Raw genomic sequence first — 27,440 nt, 5'->3', positions numbered from 1 at the left:
TTCTAATTCTTGACTTTTTTTTTTTTTTTGAGACAGAGTTTCAATCTGTAGCTCAGGCTGGAGTGCAGTGGTGCAATCATAGCTCACCGCAGCCTTGAGCTCCTGGGCTCAAGAGATCCTCCCACCTCAGTCTCCTGAGTAGTGGGGACTACAGATGCATGCCACCACATGCAGCTAATTTTTAAAATGATTTAATTTTTGTAAAGACAAAAAGTACTTACAACATTGCCCAGGCTGATCTCGAACTCCTAGCCTCAAGCAGTCCTCCCACCTTAGCCTCCTGCATCACTGGGATTATATATTCATGAGCCACCACCTGGCCCTTAATTCTTGAAAACTAAAGCTCTGATCGTTTAACAATCAAAGAACACTCTTCTATTGACAAGTGTTTTGTAAAACTATATTCTAGAATATTCCAGGGTATTCTAGTGTCTCAGGACCACTGTGGGGTCCAATCCCAGTTTAAGTAACTCTACTACTACTCTGTTTTTATATCTGTGGTGCTACATAAGATTTTATTTGGGTGGGGGGAAGGAGTTTCTCCTGGCTTGAAAAAAATAAAAGGCCAGGTTCAGTGGTTCTACCTATAATCCTAGCCCTTTGGGAGGCCAAGGAGAGTGAATTGCTTGAGCCCAGGAGTTCAAGGTCAGCCTGGACAACGTGGTGAGACCCCATATCTCTATAAAAAATACAAAATTTAGTTGGGCATGGTGGTGCACACCTGTAGTCCCAGCTACCTGAGGAGTCTGAGGTGGGAAGACCACTTGAACCCGGGAAGTTGAGGCTGCAGTGAGCTCTGTGCCACTGCACCCCAGCCTGGGTGACAGAGTGACACCCTGTCTCAAAAAATAAATAAATAAAAGATTGAAGTCTACTAACAAAGACCAGGCTTCCTAATAAAACTGGTTAGAAAACGTCCTTGACTTGCTGAGTTCATAAGCAAATATATTGTCATCAATAAAGTTTTTTTTGTTGTTTGTTTGGTTGGTTTTTTTTTTTTTTGAGACAGAGTTTTGCTCTTGTTGTCCAGGTTGGAGTGCGATGGCGCGATCTCAACTCGCTGCAACCTTCGCCTCCTTGGTCAGGCTTGTCTTGACCTCCTGACCTCAGGTGATCCACCCGCCTCCGCCTCCCCAAGTGCTGGGATTACAGGCATGAACCACCTTGCCTGGCCAGACCAATAAAGTTTTGCCTGAAATTTATGTTAGGACCATTTCTCATGATGACTTATGTCCTTCTTTTCAACCTGAGCAATACGTTTTCTAGATCCTCATGTTCATGTATTGATTAGTAGTAAATTTGAAAATTATTTTTTTTTTTTGCTGTCAACAAATACCTTCCAGTGGTTGATATTAATAGTTCCGTAGACTCTCTTTGCATGTAATGGTCCTTGGCCTATAACTAGTTTTTCTTTTGTAAGTGTGTCAAACAGCTGTTCTCAGATATTCTAATTTGCTTTCTTCTAGGCATATGGTAGAACTGAATTTTGTCCTACTGAAATTGCTCATTGCCATGTGATTTGCTTTGGCGAATGAAATGAAACTGAAGGTGATGTGTGGACTCTTCTTGGGGGAGGCATTTCATTGCCAGTGACAGGTACCTTACTGCTCCCTTCCATGTCCCATGTTGATTAAGAAAATAACAGAGCAAAGCATTCTTGCAAACCCATGCTAAACATGTAGCATAATGAAAAATAAGCCTTTGCTGTCTTAAGCACCTGAGATTTGGGATGTATTTATAATTAAAACATAAACTAGTCCACGCTAATATGTGGTTTATCATACATTTATTTTCCTGTACATTAAGCTATATTTCTTCTTTGTTTTAATTTGTATCTTTGTTTCTATAGTGATAAATGTTGATTATTCTTCTTACAGCTCCATACTATTTATTGGGCTGTAATAATTCTCTCTTCTGATTTTCCAGTGGGTTTTCTTTTTCTGTGAAAGAGTCACATTGCAAGAATCTTTCTTGAATGACTATCAATAGTGGGATAGTTGGAAGAAATACTTTTTTCATTATATTTGGCAAAGAAAAAATATACTTCTTTTTAGAGGATCTCCACCCTGCAGCTGCAACTCATTACTGTCTACCTAAATGCGCTAAACTAGCCAGAAAGCAAATGTTTCCCATTACAAATGACATTTATCAGCTAGTCTCAGGAATCAGTTTCCTTCAAAATTGATCTAGTTTGGAAGTCACAGTTATGACTCACTACTGGATCTTTCAGTGCTTTCAAAGTATAAAAGTACAATGGGCGATATGATTAACACTGACCCATTGCATCTTTTGTACATATATATCAACCATAACATTTATTTCTCCAAGAAGACATATTTTTGGCTACCAGTATCAGAATGCCTTCCTTAATATGTCTGGTAGTCTTTCATTTGCATTAATGCTTTATATTTTGAAGTTTTTCATATAATGTATTCATTATTATATTTTTAGAATCTGTTTTTTGAGTTTGCACTGTTGCCCATACACCAAATTATATTGTTAAGAAAATGTTTAAGTAAGTGCCATCCAGACTTGAAACCTGCTTGAAGTATAAGAAGTCCCCAACTTCCATATGGGTTATGTTCTTAAGATTTATAGTCTGCATTTTGGAGCATGGGTGACATTTCCCAGAAATAATAATTTTGAGATTCATCATTAGTTCCCATCCCAGCCATCCAAAGCCGAGTTAACCCCTAAAGTTAATTGACATACTTCTTTTGTGTGGTCATCTTAGAAGTCTAATCACCATTTATAGCAATGTTTGAGAAAAACAATCCATTGGCATTAACAAAAGGCATGCATTGATTTGGAGAAAATGTTTGTACCCCTAACCTAATCGTAGGAGAAGGGAAGAAATGTAAAGCACTAGGAACACATTGTATTTATTTATTTTTTTAGAGATGAAGTCTCACCATATTGCCCAGGCTGGTTTCAGACTCTTGGACTTAAGCAATCCTCCCACCTCAGCCTCCCAAAGTGCCAGGGACACACTTACGTCTCTTACAGCCATGGAAACAATGAACTGCTAACATGTGTTTTTAGAAAGAATGTGGAAGTATGGGAACCTCTTCCTTTATGTGGCAATTGAGGTGAGTATCTTAGAACATCTGGTATGGCTTAGGATGGATGGTAAGATAAAAAGATCTTTATAAATCAGACATTTCTCATTTCAAACTCAATTTCACACAGTGGCTTAAATGATACTTGAAACAGATCCATGTAGAAGCAACATAATGCAAAATTAACTCAAATGGGGTCTCACCTTCTCATTCTGACTTTCTAGTTGTAAAGTATTGATCATAATCTAATAGGACTATAGTCTAACAATAATTTTTAATGAGATGATGCAGCTACAAAACTTACATTCCAACCAGTCTATTCCTACAGTGCTATGTGAAGAAGGATTGAAATGACTTTGAAACTCCAAAATTTGTCAATGTAGAACAAACAGTATCTGTTTATGTAGTCATAAATTATAGGGGCCCTGGTGTCCTGCCATCTTGACTCAAAGATGAAGTCGTTCAGTATTGAATCAGTAGGAACTTAGATTTTAGGTATTGTTGGCTCCAGTTTGAAAGCTATAAAATGGTGGCCTGTGGACAAGAGAAGGAACTAAAGAGGAAAATACATAACTCATTGAGGAATTTACCCAATTCTGCCTTTGACCATTATGATACAGTGCTATAAACTCAAGAAAAAGGGTTTTTTTCCCCCTGCTAAGAACATTTTTTTCAAAGGAAATAGAGAATGAGATCAAAACAGTGCTTGAACTTTTGAAATCTTTTAGGCACAGCTATGATTCAGGCATTCAATAACACTGACAGCAAAATCCTTCCCACCAAGTCTTGAAGAGTGAAACTAGAGTCAACCGTGAGGTTAAATGGTCTTGAGAAGATTATCTTATTATTGTAAAACTGCCTAGAAGATGAATGGAATTTTCTCTAAGTCACTAGTATTAACCTGTTTGCTAAGTTGAATAGAGAATGCCAGGCAGTTTGAAAAATCTGGGAAAAGTTGAAGCAAAAATAAAAAGTAGGAGGTCTTGGCTGTAATGTCTCTTCTGTGCTCTACTAATTGCCTGGTCATTTTGACAACTGAAAGTTAATTTACCCTTCTGCAATGATATCTTCTTGGATTACTTGCTCTCTAACTCTCTTCCAACTTTGATATGTTCATGTCTCAGTGACCTATTACTGTCAGATATAGGCATTTCTAGGTACTAAAAGGTGGACAGTCATTTATATTATGTCAGTGGTAAGTAGCAGTGGTAGCAGCAGGCTACCATTCATTGAATATTTATTACAGGCAAGATTCCATGCTGAGTCCTTTATATGGATTATCTCGTTTAATCTTTGAAGTATCAGAGATTTGATATAATTTGCCCAAGTCCTCCCAGCTATAAAATGCCAGATGTAAAAAAGAGTAGGCTGGGCGCGGTGGCTCACGCCTGTAATCCCAGCACTTTGGGAGGCCAAGGCGGGTGGATCACGAGGTCTGGGCGCAGTGGCTCTTGCCTGTAATCCCAGCACTTTGGAAGGCCAAGGCAGGTGGATCACGAGGTCAGGAGATGGAGACCATCCTGGCCAACATGGCGAAACCCCATCTCTACTAAAAATACAAAAATTAGCCAGACGCGGTGCCGGGCACCTGTAATCCCAGCTATTTGGGAGACTGAGGCAGAAGAATTGCTTGAACCTGGGAGATGGAGGTTGCAGTGAGCTGAGTTCACACCATTGCTCTCCAGCCTGGACGGCAAGAGCGAGACTCTGTCTCAAAAAAGAGTAGTGGATATTGATCTTCTAGTCACTTGCTCAAAAGTTAACTGCCATAACAGCTTTGAATGAAAACATAAATCTAATATATCCATTCTTTCTGAAAATCAGATGTCTTGTGTGTGTTGGCAACAGATTTTTTTTTAGGTGACATATGGATCTATTCATAGGTATTATGTGCACCATCTCGTGATTCACTGTTCGATATAGTAGCCACCAGCCATATGTGGCTATTTAAATTTAAATTTTCATTAGCTAACTTAAAAACTTAATTCCTCTGTCACTAGCCACAACTCAATGCTCAGTAGCCACATGTGGCTAGTGGTTACCGTATTGGGTAGTGCAGATATAGAAAATTTCCTGCAACACAGAAATTTCTACTGGACAGTGTGGCTCTAGTGACTACATTCTAATTCTCTCTTCCTTGCTCCTCCCAATGTCTCAGTTTTGTCTTAAGATCAGCTCCATTCACAGCAGCTGTAGAAGTAAAAACCTTCCCATCCCATCTAGAGGAAGAATTTTCTTTTGGGGTTGTTAGAAGTGTGAGGGAACTTTTTTCCCAGAAGTTTCACTATAATATTGTTATGCCTCATTGTTCCAAATGTGATTATATCCATATCTGAGTAATCCTTATGGCTAGAGAGATAGGATGTTCTGATTGGTTTAAGCCAATCAGGTTCACCCCTGGGGCAATTTCACTGTAATGACTACAATTTCATGGCTGCTATCCATTGGGTTAGCAAAAAGATTCCTCCAAAACAAGTTGGAGTGCTTTAAACAGAAGAATGGAAGATAAATTTTGGTGAACTCCATAAAGATATCCACCATACCTTTCATTTTTGCCATTTTTCTAAATCAATATCTAAGGATGTATTAAAATGCTGTGCTGAATGTCTCAGGACTCAGGCAAGAATGTAGCCTGAATTGTTTCCATAGTCCCAACAGCACATTTTCCACTCCATACAATGGCCCTCCAAACTAACTGTTCTGTTTCAATATGGGCAAAGTCCTTAAAATAGTTTTAATGTAGACTATATTAAAAGATATGTATCTAGAAATTAGCTGGGCATGGTGGTGGGTGCCTGTTATCCTAGCTACTCAGTAGGCTGAGGCAGGAGGGTCGCTTGAAGCTGGGAGGTGAAGGTTGCAGTGAGCCCAGGTCACGCTACTGCACTCCAGTCTGGGCAACAGAGTGAGACTCTGTCTCAAAAAAAAAAAAATAAAGAAAAGAAAAGAAAAGAAAAGAAAGAAAGAAAAAGGAAGAAAGAGAAAAGGAAACATATGTATTTTTGGGTAAGTATCATAGGAATTATTGAATGCACCATAATAATGGATGTTCAAGTTCAAGAGTTTTGCGGAGACCCAAGGAAGAGAGACACAGTGAATGGGCAACCTCCCAGCTATGCTTGTGCATAAACTTGGGTAACTAAATTAACCTTCACTAGTTAGGGTTTTGTGCCACATTTCTCCCTGTGATACCTACAATGTAAGTCAATACAATAGCCACCATACATACCCCAGGTCTCCAGGTCTAAATTAATGTTTTCTAAAGCTCGTCGGCACTCTAGACTAGAGAATCTTTCTTAAGGTGAAGGATATTGTTATCCATTTTCCCCTAAATGGGAAGGAAATGGTGTCATTAGTCAATAAATACATTTCTTTCAAGTCTTTGCTTTCAGTTTTAATACATATGAAACCTGTGACTTCTTTTTCTTGTTGTTGTTTTGTTTTGCCGAGACAGAGTCTCTCTCTGTCACACAGGCTAGAGTGCAGTGGCGCGATCTCGGCTCACTGCAACCTCCGCTTCCTGGGTTCAAGCGATTTTCATGCCTCAGCCTCCCAAGTAGCTGGAACTACAGGTGCATGCCACCACGTCCGGCTAATTTTTTTATATTATTAGTAGAGACGGGGTTTCATCACCAGACTGGTCTCAAACTCGTGACCTCAAGTGACCCACCTGCCTCAGCCTCCCAAAGTGCTGGGATTACAGGCTTGAGCCACCGTGCCTGGCCTTATTTTGTTTTTAAAAGTTATATAAATGTATACCCCAAGAGGAATTTTCCAACCTGGTCCTTCGTTAAATATAAATATACAAAAGAAGAATCCACACTAGTCTGTTTACAATGTAGAACAAAAAAAAAATTGAAAAAGTCATGGTGATGAGTCCAGAATGTCCAAGCCAGTTTTAAGTCAGCTGGCCTTTGAGTTGCTAAGTGTGTTTATTTTTTCCATTCTCCTCTGAAACCATAGTTGCTACAAAATCCCAGAAACAGAACTGCAGTGAATCTACAGAACTACTTTATTCCATCAAACCCCAGTCAGCAAACTGTGATTAAATGGGTGTGAAGAATAAAACAGCCCAAGATTCCTAAAATGTCACATATTTGCAATTTGACCAAAATGGAACTGAGCCTGTAGGCTTGTCTCATTACTTTTTGGCAAGAGAAAAGGGAATATCCATGGAAATGCTCTTAAAATTGTCCTTGTTTTCTTTTGAAAAAAAAAGGCATCTATTTATAAAATAAATTTTTATTTTTATTAATTATTATTATTATTTTTTAGAGAGAGAGTCTCCCTCTGTCACCCAGACTGGAATGCAATGATGCAATCATAGCTCACTGCAGCCTTGAACTTCAAGGAATCTTTTCACCTCAGCCTCCTGAGTAGCTAGGCCTATAGGAGCAAACCCCCATGCCTGGCTACATTAGTTTTTATTTTTGTAGGGACAGGGTCTTGCTATGTTGCCCAAGCTGATCTCAAACTCCTGGCATCAAGCAAATCCTCCTGCCTTGACCCTCCAAAGCACTGCGATTATAGGTGTGAGCCACCATGCCTGGCCCCTATAAAAATAAATTTTAAACCTAGAAAAAGGTGTTAATATACGCACAGAACAGAGGCTCTCAAAGAAGAATCAACCTACTCAAAACTTCGGTGTTTGCTGGATGTGGTGGCTTATGCCTATAGTCCCAGCACTTTGGGAGGCCAGGGTGGGAGGAGGACCACTTAAGCCCGGGAGTGCAAGACCAGCCTGGACAATGTAGTGAGACCCAGCTGTATTTTTTAAAAAATTAAAATATATTTTTTTAAAAAACTTTGGCATTAGAATTATGCTTGGGGCAGTAGTGAGACGACTAAGCTTACATTTTAGAACATGTCTTTGCCTTTATTGACTGCATTATAAAGAGATCTCTTGCCCTTAAAGTGGCTACCCTCTTTTCGAGGTCTACACACTAGCACTTTCAGGACAATAATTGCAACTCTTCTCTGAACTAAATGAACTCGCGGGCTTCTCTAGACTAATAGAAAGCATTTCAATGACACTTGCTTATGATGGGGTCAGTTCTTCCTACGTAGAAATGCCCATTACAGAAATAAGCAGACTCAATATTCTTCTCACAGATTCTAACAATGGATTCCGTGGGTAGAACCGTTATCTTCTTGTTTGTTTGTCTGTTTATTTGTTCTAGTTTTTGAAAATGACAATAGCACACATGATTGTCCCAAATTAGTTCCTTATTTAAGGCAGAAACTAAGTCCATCAGCTTAACTATCTCCAATGTCTTTCTTTTTTCTTAAGGTTAAAAAAAAAAGGCAATCAAAAAGTCAGAATTCTCTGCACCCCTCATTGCACACTTTTGCCTTTCAGGATGCATATTTGACAGTCTTGGAACAAAAGACATGCTGTTCCAGGCCTTATAGTACTGTATAGTGCACTCATAAAATGTTACTCACCTTTAAATAGTCTTGTATGACTTTCAGATAATAACAGTAAATCACTAATTAGATGAAGAAAGAAAATACATATATGTCTTAATCAAGTTTAAACCTAAACAAATATAGAGCATGTTTAATTTACTTAAAGAATTCGTGAGGAAAAGTTGATGTACTTGTTAGTTGTATCTGCTGCTCTAATAGAAAGAGAAAGCTCCTAAAAATATTTATTAACCTATATTATTTTAACCACCACGACCCTATAATGATGATCAGATTCAGAGTCTTTACTCTTTCGAAGTCACTGACAAGAGCTGGCAGCATCCAAAATGAGTGTTTCCACAGGTTTCCTAGCAAAACAGACAAGAATGACATGAGTGAAAACAGAATATAGGCCTGAGAACAAATCTATTTTTCTGAAGAATGTTACAAAGAACAGGATGTAGTGTGGTGTTAGGGGACATTGTCAGGAATGTCATTGGAGTGGAGACCTAGTTCTGGCACTCCAGACGCCAACCTTTTTACTTTCAGAACGCTGTCTTTTCCTTTCCTTTACGCTCTCTAGAGTCTGCTCCCAACTCTGGAAAACTTTACTAATCCATATCCTTTGTTGGTATCCTTCTGCCTCCTAAAGCTTATGCCTCCAAATCTGTCTCTTTGGGATTCTCCACTGTGTTGTCTACCTCTCTCTCTCTCTCTCTCTCTCACTAACCTCATCAGTATCCTAGAACTAAATGTCCCCTTTAGGGGCATGATTCTCACATCAGTGTCTCTAAACCACTACTCAGTTCTGAGATCCAGAACTACATTTCCAATTGCCTGATCAATAGATTCACCTACAAAGCGCATAGGTAAACGACACTCAAGATTGATAGCTACCTCCTCAAAGCAGCTCTTCCTGTTAGGTTCCTATTTCTGTGAATGGCACCATTTTCCTCCTAATTCTCTGCTCCCAAAATGTCAGTCAGGTATGTCACTGATTTCTCTATTTCTTCTCATCTCCGATTTCTGTTTTACTGGTTTTCCCTCTACAGAATCTTTTATATCCATTTCCATCCCGTTTTTAGGTCACTGCCATGGTTCAGTTTCACCTTGCCTCCTGTCTAAACTATTACAGTATATATTAAATCATCACATGTACACTTTAAATATATATAACTTTTATTTGTCAATTATACCTTAATAAAGCTGGAAGACAAAATAAAATAAACAATTAAAGTAGCCTACTAACTGCTGTCCTTACGCCTGGTCTCTTCTAATTTATTCACCATATGCTGCCAGAAAAATCTTCCTAAGGCATAACTCTACATATATCATCCCCCAAAACAAATGCTTTTATTTATTTTTATTTATTTATGTATTTATTTATGTAATTTTTTTGAGACAGGGTCTCCCTTGGTTGCCCAGGATGCTGGGCTGTAGTAACACTATCACGACTCACTGCATCCTCAACCTCCCAGGCTCAAGTGATTCTCCCATCTCAGCCTCCTGAGTAGCTGGGACTATAGGTGTATGCCAGCACGCCCAAGTCGGGGGACTATAGGTGTATGCCCAGCCAATAAACACATTTGAAGACTCCCATTTGCACAAAAAATTAAATTCATACTTCTGCTTACCCTAGTTTCATTTTGTTTATTTACTTATTTATTTATTTTTTGAGATGGAGTCTTGCTCTGTCGCCCAGGCTGGAACGCAATGGTATGATCTCAGCTCACTGCAACCTTCACCTCCTGGGTTCAAGCAATTCTCCTGCCTCAGCCTCCCAAGTAGCTGGGATTACAGGTGCCCATGACCACACCCAGCTAATGTTTTTTGTATTTTTAGTAGGGTCATGTTGGTCAGGCTGGTCTCGAACTCCTGACCTCAGGTGATCCACTCACCTCAGCCTCCCAAAGTGCTGAGATTACAGGTGTTAGCCACTGCACCCAGCCTCATTTATTAATTAATTCAACGAATATTTATTTTTAAATGCCATAAACACAACAAAAAGTGAAAACGAGTGATTTCTGCCCTCACTGAATTTTCAGTCTCTTGTGGAAGATAAACATTACAGATATAGGCTTAAAAAAAGTTAATTCGAATTGTGAGCACTTTATGAAAGAAAAATAAAACTTATCTTGAAAGATTTAACCTGGTCTGAGAAGACTCTCTTGTCGCAGTTATATATACATATACATAATATATGTGTAGCGACTTCGGTTTTCTGAAATCTTCTGCTCAAAACTGACCTTTAATTCAAATTGAACTTTTCAGCCCTTGATTAGGCCTCCTTCTGTGCTTTGTTCATGCTGCAGCTTTTCTTTATAACATATCCTATATATCCTTCAAATCCCACCTCTTCCTTGCAGCTCTTTTAGTAATTTCTTCTATATACTGTGAGTTCTTGCTCCTTAATCCCCCAATCACTTTATATTTACCTCTCTTCAGATGTGTGTATGTGAAAGATCCAATAATCTTGTTAAAACCGTACTATTTGGAGGATACAAGGTCAATATACAAAAATCAATTGTATTTCTAGAAGTAATCAGAAAATTAATGTTACAAAATCCACTTAAAATAGCATTTAAAAACAAAACAAAACAAAACAAAAAAAAAACAGAGACTTCTGTTTCCAGCCCAGATAGAGAAATAGAGGTTGATTTACTCTAACACATGAAGCAACCAAACAACAACAAAACAGATGAAATATATGAAATAATAGCTTTCAAGGCACTGAGTATAGGCAATGAAGGACAGTGATCCCTGGAAAACAGTCAGTGAACAAGTCGAGTGCTACAAATGCTCGTTTTACCACTATGAGAAAGTTTAAGAGTTTCTAGGCTGCAACATACAGAGAAACCAGGCAAAACCCAGTGAACTCCTTGAATTGAGATGAAATTGAGAGTCCACAAAGACAGTGGAAGCTAGAGTGTTGAGGACAGAGTAATGGAGAAGAGACTATTTCATAAAAAAAGAAATCCAGGCTCCACACAGTGGCTCATGCCTGTTAATCTGAGCACTTTGGGAGGTCGAGGCAGGAGGATTGCTTGAGTAGGAGTTTGAGGTCAGCCTGGACAACATGGTGAGGCCACGTCTCTACAAAAAATACAAAAATTAGTTGAGTGTGGTGGTGCACGTCTGTAGTCCCAGCTACTCGGGAGTCTGAGGTGGGAGGATTGTTTGAGCCTAGAAGGTCAAGCCTGCAGTGAGCTACAGTTATGTCACTGCACTCCAGCCTGGGTGAAAGAGTGAGACCCTGAGAAAGAAAAGAAAAGAAACGAAGAGAAAAGAAAAGAAAAGAAGGAAGGAAGGAAGAAAATAAAAGTAAGAAGGAAGGAAGGAAGGAAGAAAGAAAATTTAAAAAAAGAAAGGAAAAGAGAAGGGAGGGAGGGAAGGGAGGGAGGGAGGGAAGGAAGGAAGGAAGGAAGGATCCAGGTATCTGCAGAAGGTCCCCCTTAAGTATGCAGCAGAACATTGAGCAGTGGATGCATATGAGGAAACTACTTGATACTGGGAAAAGCACCATTCAAAAGGATTAAAGAAACAGCACCCATTCCACACAGAGGGCCACGAATAGTGCCTGCTCCCACTGGACAGACCGGAAAAATACTGTAATTCCCTGGGCATGGGGTTGAGTATACAGAAGGCTCTTGCCTCAGTATTGTGGGCAATTAGCCTTAGGCTGACCACTGTGCTGGTCCTACCTAACAAAACTCAACGCAAGACCCAAATGAATCAGACTGCTTCCAAGTAATGTAACTGCACCCCAGAACAAAGCTCAAGAATATTTACAGGAATATAAAATATCCAGCACCTAACAAAGTAAAGTTTACTATGTCTGGCATCCAGGCAAAAGTTATCAGAAATAAAACAAGCAGAAAATAGGACCCCTAATGAGGAGAAATATTTGAGTCAGTTCAAACTGACTCAAAACTGACATAGAGATTAGAATTAATAGACAAGAACTTTAAAACATGTTATTATAACTGCATTGCATATGTTCAGAAATTTACATAGAGACATGGAAGATGTTTTTAGAAGACCCAAATTGAACTTTTGGACATAAAAAGTAGAATGTATGAGATGAAAAATCTCTAGATGGGGTTAATGACAGATTAATCATTGAAGAAGTAAATATTAATAAACTTGAAGATAGACCAATAGAAACTATTGTAGTGAAAGACAAGAGAAAAAAGAATTTTTTAATGAAAAGAGCATCAGTGAATTGTGGGATAACTTCAAGTGACCTAATGTATTTGTAATTGGAATCTGCAAAGGAGATGAGAGAGGACAGAAAAATATTTAATGGCCCTAAATTTTCCACATATGACAAAAGTTGTAAACCCACAGATCCACCAAGCTAAGTGAACCCTCAAGCACAAAACACAAGTCTGTGCACCAAATTACAGATCTTTTAATTACATGAGGCAAAAAACTAATAGATCTGCAAGGAGGAATAAAGAAATGAGAAAATATAGTCAGAAAACATTAGAGAGAAGTATTCCCCATGAACATAAATTCTAAACAAAATTTTATCAAAATTAAATCCAACAACATATTAAGAGCATCATGGCCAAGTGAGGTTTATTCTAGAAACGCAAGGTTGGTTTATCATTCAAAAATCAATAAATGTAATTCACCATATTAATAAACCAAAAAAAGAAAAATTATGTAATCATCTCAATGGACACAGCAGATGCATTTGACAAAACACAACATCCATTCCTGATGAAAATTCTCAACGAAAATTCTACAGATAACATCATACTTAATGTTGAAACACAGAATAATTTCCCTCTAAAATTGGCCTGGCCAACATGGTGAAACCCCATGATATGGTTTGGCTTTATCCCCACCCAAATCTCAACTTGAATTGCATCTCCCAGAATTCGTGTGTGTTTTGGGAGGGACCCAGGAGGAGGTAATTGAATCATGGGGGCCAGTCTTTCCCATGCTATTCTTATGATAGTGAATAAGTCTCCCAAGATCTGATGAGTTTATCAGGGGTTTCCACTTTTGCTTCTTCCTCATTTTCTCTTGTCACCACCATGTAAGAAGTGCCTTTCACTTCCCGCTGTGATTCTGAGGCCTCCCTGGCCATGTGGAAGTGTAAGTCCAATTAAACTTCTTTTTCTTCCCAGTCTCAGGTATGTCTGTATCAGCAGCATGAAAACAGACTAATACAGTAAATTGGTACCGGTGGAGTGGGGCATTGCTGAAAAGAAACCCAAAAATATGGAAGCAACTTTGGAACTGAGTGTCAGGCAGAGGTTGGAACAGTTTAGAGGGCTCAGAAGAAGAGATGAAAATGTGGGAAAGTTTGGAACCTCCTAGAGACTTGTTGAATGGCTTTGAAAAAAATGCTGATAGCGATATGAGCAATATGGTCCAGGCTGAGGTGGTCTCAGATGGAGATAAGGAACTTGTTGGGAACTGGAGCAAATGTGACTCTCGTTATGTTTTAGCAAAAAGACTGCAGCATTTTGCCTCTGCCCTAGAGATTTGTGGAACTTTGAACTTGAGAGAGATGATTTAGGGTATCTGGCATAAGAAATTTCTAAGCAGCAAAGCATTCAAAAGGTGACTTGGATGCTGTTAAAAGCATTCTGTTTTAAAAGGGAAACACAGCATAAAAGTTCAGAAAATTTTCAGCCTGATGATGCAGTAGAAAAGAAAAACCCATTTTCTGAGGAGAAATTTAAGCCAGCTGCAGAAATTTGCATAAGTAGTAAGGAGCCTAATATTAATCCCCAAGACCATGGGGAAAGTGTCTCCAGGTCATGTCAGAGACTTTCATGGCAGCCCCTCCCATCACAGGCCTGGAGGCCCAGGAGGAAAAAGTGGTTTTGTGGGCCAGGCCTAGGGTCCCCATGCTGTGTGCAGCCTAGGGACTTGGGGCCCTGTGTCCCAGCTGCTCCAGCCATGACTGAAAGGGGTCAGTGTACACCTTGGGCTGTGGCTTTAGAGGTTGGAAGTCCCAAGCCTTGGGAGCTTCCATGTGGTGTTGAGCCTGTGCATGCACAGAAGTCAAGAATTGAGGTTTGGGAACCTCTGCCTAGATTTCAGAAGATATATGGAAACCCCTGATGCCCAGGCAGAAGTTTGCTGCAGGGGTGGGGCCTTCATGAAGAACCTCTGCTAGGGAAGTGTAGAAGGGAAATATCAGGTCAGAGCCCCCATGCAGACTCCCTACTGGGACATTGCCTACTGGAGCTGTGAGAAGAGGGCCACTGTCCTCCAGACCCCAGAATGGTAAATTGGTACCATTTACCATTGTCCACTGACAGCTTGCACCATGCACCTGGAAAAGCCACAGACACTCAATGCCAGCCCATGAAAGCAGCCAGGAGGGAGTCTGTACCCTACAAAGCCACAGAGGCAGGGCTGCCCAAGACCATGGGAACCCACCTCTTACATCAGCGTGACCTGGAGTCAAAAGAGATCATTTTTTGGAGCTTTAAAATTTGACTTCCCCACTGGATTTTGGACTTGCATGGGGCCTGTAACCCTTTTGTTTTGGCCAATTTCTCCCACTTGGAGCAGCTCTATTTACCCAATACCTGTACCCCCATTGTATCTAGGAAGTAACTAGCTTGCTTTTGATTTTACAGACTCATAGGCAGAAGGGACTTGCCTTGTCTCAGATGATACTTTGGACTGTGGACTTTGGGTTAATGCTGAAATGAGTTAAGACTTTGGGGGACTGTTGGGAAGGCATGGTTGGTTTTGAAATGTGAGGACATGAGATTTGGAGGGGCTGGGGTGGAATGAGATGGTTTGGCTGTGTCCCCACCCAAATCTCAACTTGAATTTATCTCCCAGAGTTCCCCTGTGTTATGGGAGGGATCCAGGGGAAGGTAATTAAATCATGGGGGCCAGTCTTTCCCATGCTATTCTCATGATAGTGAATAAGTCTCACGAGATCTGATGGGTTTATCAGGGTTTTCCGCTTTTGCTTCTTCCTCATTTTCTCCTGCCACTACCACGTAAGAAGTGCCTTTCATCTCCTGCCATGATTCTGAAGCCTCATCGGCCATGTGGAAGTGTAAGTCCAATTAAACCTCTTTTTCTTCCCAGTCTAGGGTATGTCTTTATCAGCAGTATGAGAACAGACTAATACACCCCATCTCTACAAAAAATACAAAAATTAGCCAGATGTGATGGTGCATGCCTGTAGTCCCAGCTACTCAGGAGGCTGAGGTGGGAGGATCACTTGAGCCCAGGAGGTGGAGGTTGCAGTAAACCGAGATCATGACACTGCACTCCAGCCTGGGTGACAGGCTGTCTCAAAAAAAAAAAAAAACAAAAAACCCTGTCTCAAAAAAAAAGAAAAGAAAGAAAAAAAGAAAGAAAAGAAACGTTAGATAAATATTAGCCTTGTCAGGTGATAGATCATGATTAATAGTTTATACAGCTTGTTTGTAAGCTATAAATAAGTATTTAATTGTGTAAAAGTAATCTTCAAATTTTTACTCTGTAAAATATCAAATACACATAATCTATTCAGACTTAGAATGTAGGTGTTTATAAAAATCATATATAGTTCTGAGCCTTTACTTCATCCAACAGATAAAAGTTTTAAGAAATATAAGAATTGCTGAGCTATGTACAAAGACTCAGAGAAAACAGAAAACAAATGCTCCTGAACTAGCATTTGGATGAGATCAAATGGACTTCGAGACTGAAATGAAATTCCACAATACCAAAGACAGAGAATGATGAAAAAAGGGAAGAACAAATGAAAATTACAGGAATAATTAAACACCCTAGGACTGATCTAATAGAAGTAATGAATGTGATAACTAACAAGCAATGATCCATGTGGAGGAATATAACTCACGAAATATGCCTTACAACTGTGAGCCCTGCAATGACCCTGGGTCCTGTTCTCATACCATGCATACCTCTCATTCCACGGGACACAAATATGCCTTTCACATTAGAATGAAGACTATTTCCTATATGCTCAGCCTTTTCAGTGGCCATCAGCAAGGCACAGGGACAGGTCACTTGTATTTTCCAAAACCTTCCTTTCTTCCTAGACAACAATATATTATTCTCTGAAAGCTTGTTCATTGGCCTCATTAAATGCTGTATTTGAGAACAAGATTTTCACATATGTTTAGAATAAGATATACAAGATTTTCACGTGTGTTTAGAAAGAAGATCTGTAAATATAATTGATTATGAATAATTATTAAGATCTGCTAAAATGGGGGGTGTCACGAGGATGACGGCCACATTTTTACGGTTTGCTGTATGTTAGTGTCACTTGCCTGCTCTTTTTCTCTGCTGAGCAAGAAGCTCCATGAGGGCAGAGGCTTGTTTTACTTACCTGTGTCCCTTCTGCAGAGCCTTCAGCATGACGGGACTTTCACAATTATTAACCTTAATGCCTCAATTAGAGGCATTTGTGTCTCTCTGGTGCAAATGCCTCTAATCAGTCAATCACTTTCATTACTCTCTCTGGTGTGTTTTGAAGATGGATTTTTAAAAAGATTCACTCATGCATCTCTTAACTGATTTCTTTCTTCTTTCCCGGGGAGTTCAACAGCTAAACAGATAAACTGTTTCCGTTTGTGGTTTGAGTCCTGTTTTCTCTATGATTTCCTCCAAAAGAAAGAGCAATAAGTAAAACAGGGCAAACATGAGCTGTGTCAACATAGCAAAACACCTGCAGAACAACAACTCCAAGCTGACAAAGACTTATGCAACTGTTTAATGGTTTGTCCTGGATCCAACAGTAAGATTTTCCTGACAGTAACTCTCTCCCTGCCAAAGAGGCCATAACCCTTGAATCTGGTAGAGAAATTGGAGAGTATAATACTGTACTGTTGCTTCTGGCAGTGACAGAGTGAAATATGTGGTTGGAGTTTTTTTTAAAAAAAAGATGTATGTAGATTAGCACACAAGGCAGAAAACAATAAAGATAACAACCAAAACATCTAAAATATATAGGCTTTTGACTGGGCGCAGTGGCTTATGCCTGTAATCCTAGCACTTTGGGAGGCCAAGGCGGGTGGATTGTTTGAGGACAGGAGTTAGACACTATCGTGGTGAAACCCCATCTCTACTAAAAATGCAAAAATTAGCCGGGTGTGATGGCATGTGCCTGTAATCCCAGCTTCTTGGGAGGCTGAGGCTTGAGAATCACTTGAACTCAGGAGGCAGAGGTTGCAGTGAGCTGAGATCGCACCACTGCACTCCAGCCTGGGCGACAGAGCAAGACTTTGTCTCAAAAAATAAAATAAAATAAAATAAAATAAAACAAAATATCTAGGATTTCACATTTGCAAAGCAGTTTTACATACATTATGTTAGTCCCTTCACCCCTATGCACATATATATAACAAACCTTGGGGTGTCTGTAATTTTCTTCATTGTACAGATAAGGAAAAGGGTTCCGAGCAGTGGAAATATTTACTCAGGGTCATAAAATAATATTTCTCTTTGATATTTTCAACTCTTATGCATTAATCAACTAATTCAATTTATGAAATATATATGATTATTGACTTTTAGTAGAGCCATTCCTGAGCTTTGACACAACGTTTAAAACTCATTAAAGTGACTTCTGGTTTAAACATATATAAAGTGTCTCCCAATTGTCCACTAAAATAGCTATGAAACTACAGAAAAAAAGAAGAAAAATTAACACAAGGAAAATTAAGACATATACAACTTATCAGAATCTGGGGTGAATCTTTATTAACTGAAAATTAGATTTGGCAAACATTAATGGGAAATTTTGAACACTTATTCTGTGCCAAGTACCTTGCTAGGTACTAGGAATACACAGTGGACAAATACGGTCATGCTATTGGCCTTTACAGAGCTTACAGTCTAACTCGACTGAGAAAATCACTCAGACATTGCTTCACAGTATACCTAACTCGCCTGAAAAGATGTAGGAGCACTTTTTTAATCAGCCGTGTTATTCTTGCATTCAGAGATTCTGCAGCAATTGGAATATTGGGCAGACAGTATATTGCTCATAGATCCCAACTTATGTGGCAGCCACAGCACTGATTCACGATTCTTCTTCTTCTTCTTTTTTTTTTCTGCCAGCACCTGATCTTGGATCCCTGGCTAACTGTTTTTAGAGATGAGGTCTTGCTATGCTGCCCAGGCTGGTCCTGAACTCCTGGCCTCAAGTGATCCTCCCTCCTCAGCCTCCCAAGGTATTGGGATTAAAGGTGTGAGCCACTGTGCCCAGCCTGATTCTTTCTTCTTATTCTTCACCTCACTCTCCCATCCCCCCATATCTTTCTATATTGTTACATTAGCTAGGACAGTAGATGTAAAATCCTTAGCATAATCTTTGAGTCAGAATATGTTCCTATTAATGTTAGCCAATTTCATTATCAGTTTTTACAATTCAGAGGTAACAACCAAAGACTGATTGGGCAGAAAGTAGTGCTCTGGAAGGCTGGTGGTAGTATATTGCAGGTATAGACTCCATGCATAAAATTTCAAAGGCAGAGGGTCAAAACTGGAAGAATCCCAATAGAGGTGCTGTATCAGTCAGGGTTCCTCAGAGAAACAGAACCAATAGTGTATTAGTCCATTCTCACACGGCTATGAAGAACTACCTGAGACTGGGTAATTTATGAAGAAAAGAGGTTTAATTGACTCATAGTTCTACAGGCTGTACACGAGGCATGGCTGGGGAGGCCTCAGGAAACTTACAATCATGGCAGAAGGCAAAGGGGAAACCGGCACATCTTACATGGCCAGAGCAGGAGGAAGAGAGAGAGAGTGAAGGGGGAAGTGCTAGACACTTTCAAACAACCAGATCTCGTAAGAACTCCATCATGAGACAGCACTGGAGGATGATGCTAAACCATTAGAAACCATCCCCATGATCCAATCACCTCCCACCAGGCCCCTCCACCAACACTGGGAATTACAATTTGACATGAGATTTGAGTGGGAACACAGAGCCAAACCATATCAAATAGGATGTGTACAAAAAAAGATTTATTATAAGGAATTGGCTTATGCAATTATGGAGGCTGACAAGTCCCAAAGTTGGCCGTCAGCAAGCTGGAGACCCAGGAGAGCCAATGGTGTATGGAGTTCCAGTCCCAAAGCCAAACAGGCTTAAGACACAGGAAGAGTACATGTTTCAATTCAAGTCCGAAGGCAGGGAAAAAAACAATGTCACAGCTTGAATGCAGTCAAGCAGAAGGAGTTTTCTCTTACCCAGCCTTTTTGTTCTATTCAGGCCTTCAACAGATTGGATAATGGCCACTCACATTGGAGAGGGCAGTCTGATTTATTCAGTTTACCAATTCAAATGTTAATCTCATCCAGAAATACCTTTACAGACATACATGAAATAATGTCTGACCAAATATCTGGATACATTATGGCCCAGTCAAGTTGACACATAAAATTAACCATATAGAGGCTGGGTGCGGTGGTTCACGCCTGTAATCCCAGCACTTTGGGAGGCTGAGGTGGGCAGATTGCCTGAGTTCAGGAGTTTGAGACCAGCCTGGGGAACAAGGTGAAACCCCATCTCTACTAAAATACAAACGATTAGCCGGGTGTGGTGGCATGTACCTGTTATCCCAGCTTCTCGGGAGGCTGGGGCAGGAGAATTGCTGGAACCCAGGAGGCAGAGGTTGCAGTGAACCAAGATCGCACCACTGCACTCCAGCCTGGGCAATAGGAGCAAAACTCTGTCTCAAAAAAAAAAAAAAAATAACCATATACATACCTAATGGGGATTTTTTTTTTCTTTTGTAGAGACACAGTCTCACTATGTTGCCCAAGCTTGTCTTTAATTCCTGGGCTCAGGTGATCCTCCGGCCCCAGCCTTCCAAAATGCTAGGATCACAGGCGTGAGCCACTGCACCTGGCCAGGATATTAATATTCAAGCACTTGATAGTTTCAAAGTGCAAGGAGTGAGGTAAGATTATCATGAACAGGACCAGAATAATTGAAAATATCCTAAAAACTGGCAACTGGACTAGCAGCAGTTTATCTTCCTCTCAAACAGTAGATCCAAGAAAGGAGTTCAATCTCCCCACGAGTGTGCAGTGAGGAACGCCAGGACTGTCCCCTCTATCTGTTGACAAAAAAAAAGCATGGCTAGATGATCTCAACTTATGTAAGAATGAGTGACAGAGAAAAAAATTGCCTATAAAAATGTAATGCAAAACTAGATTAAAAGAATAATCTCCACTAGGCACAGTGGCTCACGCCTGTAATCTCAGCCCTTTGGGAGGCTAAGGCAGGCAGATCACTTCAGGCCAGGAGTTTGAGACCAGCCTGGCCAACATGGCGAAATCCCATTTCTAATGAAAATACAAAAATTATCTGGGCGTGGTGGCATGCACCTGTAATCCCAGCTACTCAGGAGGCTGAGGCATGAGAATCGCTTGAACCTGGGAGGCAGAGGTGGTGGTGAGCCGAGATCGAGCCACTGCACTCCAGCCTGTGAGACAGACAGACTGTCTCAAAAAAAAAAAAAAAAAAGAAAAGAAGGAAAGAAGGGAAAGGAAGGGAAAGGAAGGGAAAGAAAGGAAGAAAGGAAGAAAGAAAGAAAGAAAAAGAAAGAGAGAAAGAAAGAAAGAAAAAGTATCTTCACAAAGTTCTGAAGAATGTTTTTAAAAATCTCTTGGACATTCTCAATAGAATGCAGGAAGATGCTGTCTCCATGAATTAGAGCAGAAAAATAAAAGATGAAAGAAAGAGAAAAAGATGACAGGATGGGATTAAAAAATAAAGCAAAGGATGACTTGAAAAGCAAAGTGGCTGAAATAAGAACTTCGAAAAAGTAAAAACAAATAGCAGAGTTGAAATAAAATCGGCTTTCACTTATGAAGAGAACATGATGACTTTTTGGAATATGCAAGGGTTACAAAAACATATCTTTCACAATATCATCAAAGTGGTCTATCTAAAATACTGAGGGAAAAAAGGGGTTGGGCACTGATCATTGGAGAACGTGGACATTCATGGAGGAAGCAGAGGAAGATGGATCCATGTTGGAGAATTAAAAGCAATAGCCACAGAGGCAGGAGGAAAACCAGAAGACAGTAGTGTCATGAAAAACCAGGAGACAGAGTCAAGAAAGGAGTCATCAACTGTGTCCAATGGTGCAGAAACTTAAGTAAGACAAGCATTAGAAACTGTCCACTGGACTTGGGAATTAAAAGATCTTTAGTCTCAGCTGGGTGCGGTGGCTCACATCTGTAATCCCAGCACTTTGGGAAGCCCAGGTAGGAGGATCACTTGAGCCTAGGAGTGCCAGACCAGGCTGGGCAACACAGAGAGACCTCGTCTCTACAAAAAAAAAAAAACAAAAAAACAAAAATCAAAATAAAAACAAGCCAGGTGCAGTGGCTCATGCCTGTAATCCTAGCAATTTGGGAGGCCAAGGCGGGTGGATTGCTTGAGGACAGGAGTTAGACACTACCATGGACAACATGGTGAAACCCCATCTCTACTAAAAATACAAAAATTAGCCAGGCATAGTGGTCCGTTTTTGTAATCCTGGCTATTTGGGAGGCTGAGGCGCAAGAAGCACTTGAACCCGAGAGATGGAGGTTGCAGTGAGCCAAGATCATGCCACTGCACTCCAGCATGGGTGACAGAGTGAGACCATGTCTCAAATACACACACACACACACACACACACACACACACACACACACACAACATCTTTAGTTTCAAAAATGGAATAAAATTTTAAAAAGATGTTTAGTCTTTTTAGCAAAAGCAGTCTTAGTGATATTGTAGAGGAAAGAATTAAGAGAAGGTAAGGCATAGGCTATTGTTTTAAAAAACTTGGTTGGGAGAGGTGGCTCACACCTGTAATCCCAGCACTTTGGGAGGCTGAGGTGGGTGGATCACTTGAAGTCAGGAGTTGGAGACCAGCCTGGCCAACATGATGAAACACTGTCTCTACTGAAAATAGAAAATCAGCCGGGTGTGGTGGCAGGCACCTGTCATCCTAGATACTTGGGAGGCTGAGGCAGGAGAATTGCTTGAACCCAGGAGGCAAAGGTTGCAGTGAGTTGACATCGTGTCACTCCATTCCAGCCTGGGCAACAGGGTGAGACTCCGTCTCAAAATAAATAAATAAATAAATAACTCGACATGAAAAAGTGAACGATGGGATGACTACTCTAGAGTAAATAGTTGAAGGAGATTTTGTCTTATTTTGTTTTGAAATAGATGACTTGATATTTACTTCATATATCAATTAGCTATGCATATAACAAACTTCCTCAAAACTTACTGACTTAATTCAAAAGGGACTTATTTAGCTTACAAGTCTGCAGGGCTCCTGGGTGATTTTGCTGATCCTAACCATGCTCAGCACATCTTGGCTGGGCTAGCTCATGCATCCACCATCAGCTGCTTGATAGGCTGAGGACTGGGTGGTCTAGGATGGTTTCAGCTGGGAAACTCATCTCTGCTCCATGTGGTCCCTTATCCTACAGTAGGCAAGCCTGGACTTGCCATATAGTGGTTGCAGCATTCCAAGGAAGAGAATTGAAGCACATAAGGCTTCATGAGGCCTAGACTGAGAACTAGCACACTGTCACTCACCTGCGTTCTATTGGAAGAACATATCACACAAGGTCAGTCCAGATTCAATAGATGAGAAAACCAGCACCACCTCTTGATGGTGACAACTGCAAAATCACATTGCAAAGGATGCAAATAGAGGAAAGAGTGGAGAACTGGGACCATTTTTATAGTCAGTAGTCATCAGTCCATACCCTGTATCATAGCCAGCAGGAAAGGCAGGAAGGCAGGGACTGAACCTACAGGAGAGTGAGTTTCTTTTTTTTTTTTTTTTTTGAGACTGTTGCCCAGGCTGGAGTGCAATGGTGTGATTTCTGCTGACTGCAACCTCCAGCCTTCTGGACTCAAGAAATTCTCCTATCTCAGCCACCTGAGTAGCTGGATTACAGGTGCCCACCTCCATGCCTGGCTAATTTTTTTACTTTTAGTAGAGATGGAGTTTCACCATGTTGGCCAGGCTGGTTTCAAACTCCTGACCTCAAATGATCCACACACCGTGGCCTCCCAAAGTGCTGGGATTACAGGCATGAGCCACTGTGCCCCGCCCAGAGTAAGTTTCTTGATCAGCCATTTTGGTTGCTCCTGTTCTGTGATCTGCGAGGATCTTTACTCATCCATGGATCTCAACGGGTTGAGAGCAGTGTTAGAGAGGCTTCCCTTTAGGATAACAAGACAAACCAGGACTCAAATGCAATTATGAATTTTCACATTTTGTGAAATAATTCAATATCCTGCCATATCGGTTCTGTAACTTCATAATTTTATAAAAATTAGTTTATTCAAACACTAGTTTCTTCCTATTCTCCATGATCTTATAGATACTATAAATCATTTTCTGTAGAATATATTCTTCTAGTTATACTCTATTGATTTCTTTAGTGAAGTTAAGGAGCCTTATTTTTTTTAATATATATTAAAATAATAAAAATTGAGACAGGGTCTCCCTATGTTGCTTAGACTTGTCTTGAACTCCTAGACTCAAGCAATCCTTATGCCTTGGCCTCCCAAAGTGCTGATATTACAGGTATGAGCCACCACTCCTGGCAAAAACTTTATTTTTTAAAGTGTTGTTCATTCCTTGAAACAGAATTGTTTATCTAGCAGAGAAGCAATTTTCAAATGGTTTTATTCCCTAGAACCTACTGCCATTAATCTACTGTTACTTTTAGTTTATTTTGATGCAGTGTAATATTTGTATTAATGTACATCTATTTTAAAATATTATTTGTTTTAAAGACTAGAACAAGTTCATTGAAAAATGTCAGCCTTGGCTGAGTGCAGTGGCTCATGCCTGTAATCCCAGCCCTTTGGGAGGCTGAGGTGGGCAGATCGCTTGAGACCAGGAGGTCAAGACCAGCCTGACCAACATGGTGAAACATTATCTGTACTGAAAATATAAAAATTAGCCAGCCGTGGCGCCACACACCTGTAGTCCCAACTACTCGGGAGGCTGAGGCACAAGAATTGCTTGAACTTGGAAGTTGGAGGTGGCAGGGAGCCGAGATCATGCCACTGCACTCCAGTCTGGGCAACAGAGTGAGACTCTGTCTCAAAAGAAAAAAGAAAGAAAGAAAAATGTCAGCCTTAATGAATTATGACTTTTACAAGATTTTATATATATAAAAATAATGCTGTACTTTCATTTAACATTTCAGTTTATGCTTAAAAGTAATGGTTATGATAAAGAGACACCTAAAAGGACTAAAAGATGTTCTATACCATATGAGTGTCACCCACCACTCTAAATAGCTTACAAAAACAAATATAAGAGCATTCGCCAAAAATTAAGATCACATAAATTCCTTCCCAAACAAACATAACTTATTAAACTATGTTTACAGTTCATTTGATACATAACTGTGGTCATACCTTAAAGGTATGATAGTATGTGACATTTTATATTGAATAAGTGAAAATATATATATATATATTTATATATATTCTGTATCTATATGCTAGCACTTGTGAATATAAATTCAAATAATCTCAAAGACCTGATAGCCCAAGGATAATGTAAGTATTAAAGGCATGGTGGCCAGGTATGGTGGCTCACACCTGTAATCCCCTCACTTTGGGAGGCTAAGGCAGGACGACTGCTTGAGCCCAGGAGTTCGAGACCAGCCTGGGAAGTAAGGCAAAACATGGTGTCTACAAAAAAATACAAAAATTAGGTGGGCATGGTGGTGCACGCCTGTAGTCCCAGCTACTAGGGAGGCTGAGGTGGAGGATCGCTTGAGCCTGGGAGATCAAGGCTGCAGTGAGCTATGATTGCACCACTGCATCCCAGCCTGGGCCACAGAATGAGACCCTGTATCAAAAACAACAACAACAAAAACAAAAACAGAGTGTGACAAACCCTCCTCACTCTCTCTCTTGCAGAATCATGAGCCAATTAAACCTCTTTTCTTATAAATTACTCAGTCTCAGATATTTATTTATAGCAATGTAAGAACAGCCTAATATACATGGGTTCAGTGTTCTGCAATAACAGCCAAGATTTTTGTTTTCCCTGTTATTAATTTGGTCTAATAACTTCCTGTTAAGAGACACAAAGAAAACACAGCATCTTAGATAAATACAAAATTTGGCACCATCATTTATTTCTTTTTTAAATATATATATATTTTTAATTGAGACAGGGTCTCACTCTCGCCCAGGCTGCAGTGTAGTGGAGCGATCTCAGCTCACTGCAACCTCCACCCCGACAGGCTCAAGTGATCTTCCCACCTCAGCCTCCCAGGTGGCTGGAACTACAGGTGCATTCCACCACATCCAGCTAATTTTTGTATTTTTTGTAAAGACAGGGTCTTGCCATGTTGCCTAGGCTGATCTCAAACTCTTTTGAGCTCAAGCAATCCACCCGCCTCAGCCTTCCAAAGTGCTGGGATTACAGGAGTGAGCCACTGCACCCAGCCAACCAACGCTTATTTCTATATTCAGGTAGATCCTAACATCCATATCTCAATATTTTCTCTTTTTTTTTTTTTTTAACAGGAATAGGCCAGGCACAGTGACTCACACCTGTAATCCCAGCACTTTGGGAGGCTGAGACAGGCAGATCACTTGAGGTCATGAGTTCGAGACCAGCCTGGCCAACGTGGTGAAACCCAGTCTCTACTAAAAATACAAAAAATTAGCTGGGCTAGGTGGTGCATGCCTGTAATCCCAGCTACTTGGGAGGCTGAGGCAGGAGAATCGCTTGAGCCTGGGTGGTGGAGGTTGCAATGAGCTGAGATCGCGTCACTGCACTTCAGCCTGGACAACAGAATGAGACCCTATCTCAAAACAACAACAACAACAACTACTATTGTTTTTATACGGTACAATGTTAAAATTTTTCAAATCATAGAAAAAGTTTTAAAATAAGTCTTTGGTCTATCACCTAGTACTTATTCCTACAATCTTCAGAGTTTGTTTGTCATTTCCAGCCAATAAATGCCTTTCCATAAATGTTTTTGAATATATAAATTATACATACTCACACATGTATAATCTATGTTTTCATACAATTCTATATCTACTACTACCTTGCATATCAGTGCACATATCTAACTTATTTTAACAACCACATATTTAATTTCAGATGTTCCATAATTAATTTACCAATCCATATTTACAGCCATTAAGCCAAATGTTCATTACCTATGGGGATAGCTTTGTGCATGTAATCAAACTCATTTTAGAATTCTGCATTCTATTTGTTGTAAAATAAATATGAAAAAACATGAAGATGCTTCTCACATAATTTGTAGATAGCTTTTAGGGGTTAGAACATGGTTGGGAAGTGGTTTGAAATTATTATGTTACCACTGACTTGACTGTCTCTTCCTTGCCACTTGGAAGTTTTTTCATCCTTATACTTTAAGGGTGTTTATTACACTTTAAAATATATAGACATTTTTGGCCAGGCATGGTGGCTGATGCCTGTAATCCCAACATTTTGGGAGGCCAAGGTGGGTGGGTCACCTGAAGTCATGAGTTCAAGACCAGCCTGGCCAATATAGTGAAACGCTGTCTCTACTAAAAATACAAAAATTAGCTTGGTGTGGCGGCACATGCCTGTAATCTCAGCTACTTGGGAGGCTAAGGCAGGAGAATAACTTGAACCCAGGAGGTGGATGGTTGCAGTGAGCCGAGATCACGGCCACTGTGTTCCAGCGTGGGTGAGTGTCCAGACTGTCTCAAATAATAATAATAATATATAAATTTTTAAATGTTCAATATGTTATTTCACTATGAACCATAGAGTAAATGCTGGTAAGCCTTGCTTATGAATCTGTGGTTTTGAATACAATAATCAGGTTTCAAATGCTCTTCCTTTCTGTATACCCATCTCCTCCCAATTTCAGAAATGATTAAAGGAACTGAACATTAGGTAAAGAAATGTGGCTTCATCATGCTTAGAAATTCAGAGAATCTGAACCAGATCT

General features: G+C 40.1%; 1 long non-coding RNA gene across 1 annotated transcript; it reads left to right on the top strand.

The window, feature by feature from the left end:
- The first annotated feature begins 1,466 nt into the window (after positions 1 to 1,466).
- LOC129524813 (uncharacterized) lies at positions 1,467 to 26,715 on the top strand. The gene is made up of 3 exons (XR_008668752.2): positions 1,467 to 1,596; positions 2,899 to 3,089; positions 26,005 to 26,715. It is a non-coding gene; the product is annotated as an uncharacterized lncRNA (long non-coding RNA).
- The last annotated feature ends 725 nt before the right edge of the window (positions 26,716 to 27,440 follow it).

Source organism: Gorilla gorilla, chromosome 8, assembly GCF_029281585.2.
Source record: "Gorilla gorilla gorilla isolate KB3781 chromosome 8, NHGRI_mGorGor1-v2.1_pri, whole genome shotgun sequence".
In the NCBI taxonomy this organism is placed as follows: Eukaryota; Metazoa; Chordata; class Mammalia; order Primates; family Hominidae; genus Gorilla; species Gorilla gorilla.
Note: the sequence above shows the minus strand (reverse complement) of the source record. Positions and strands in the feature narration are given on the sequence as shown.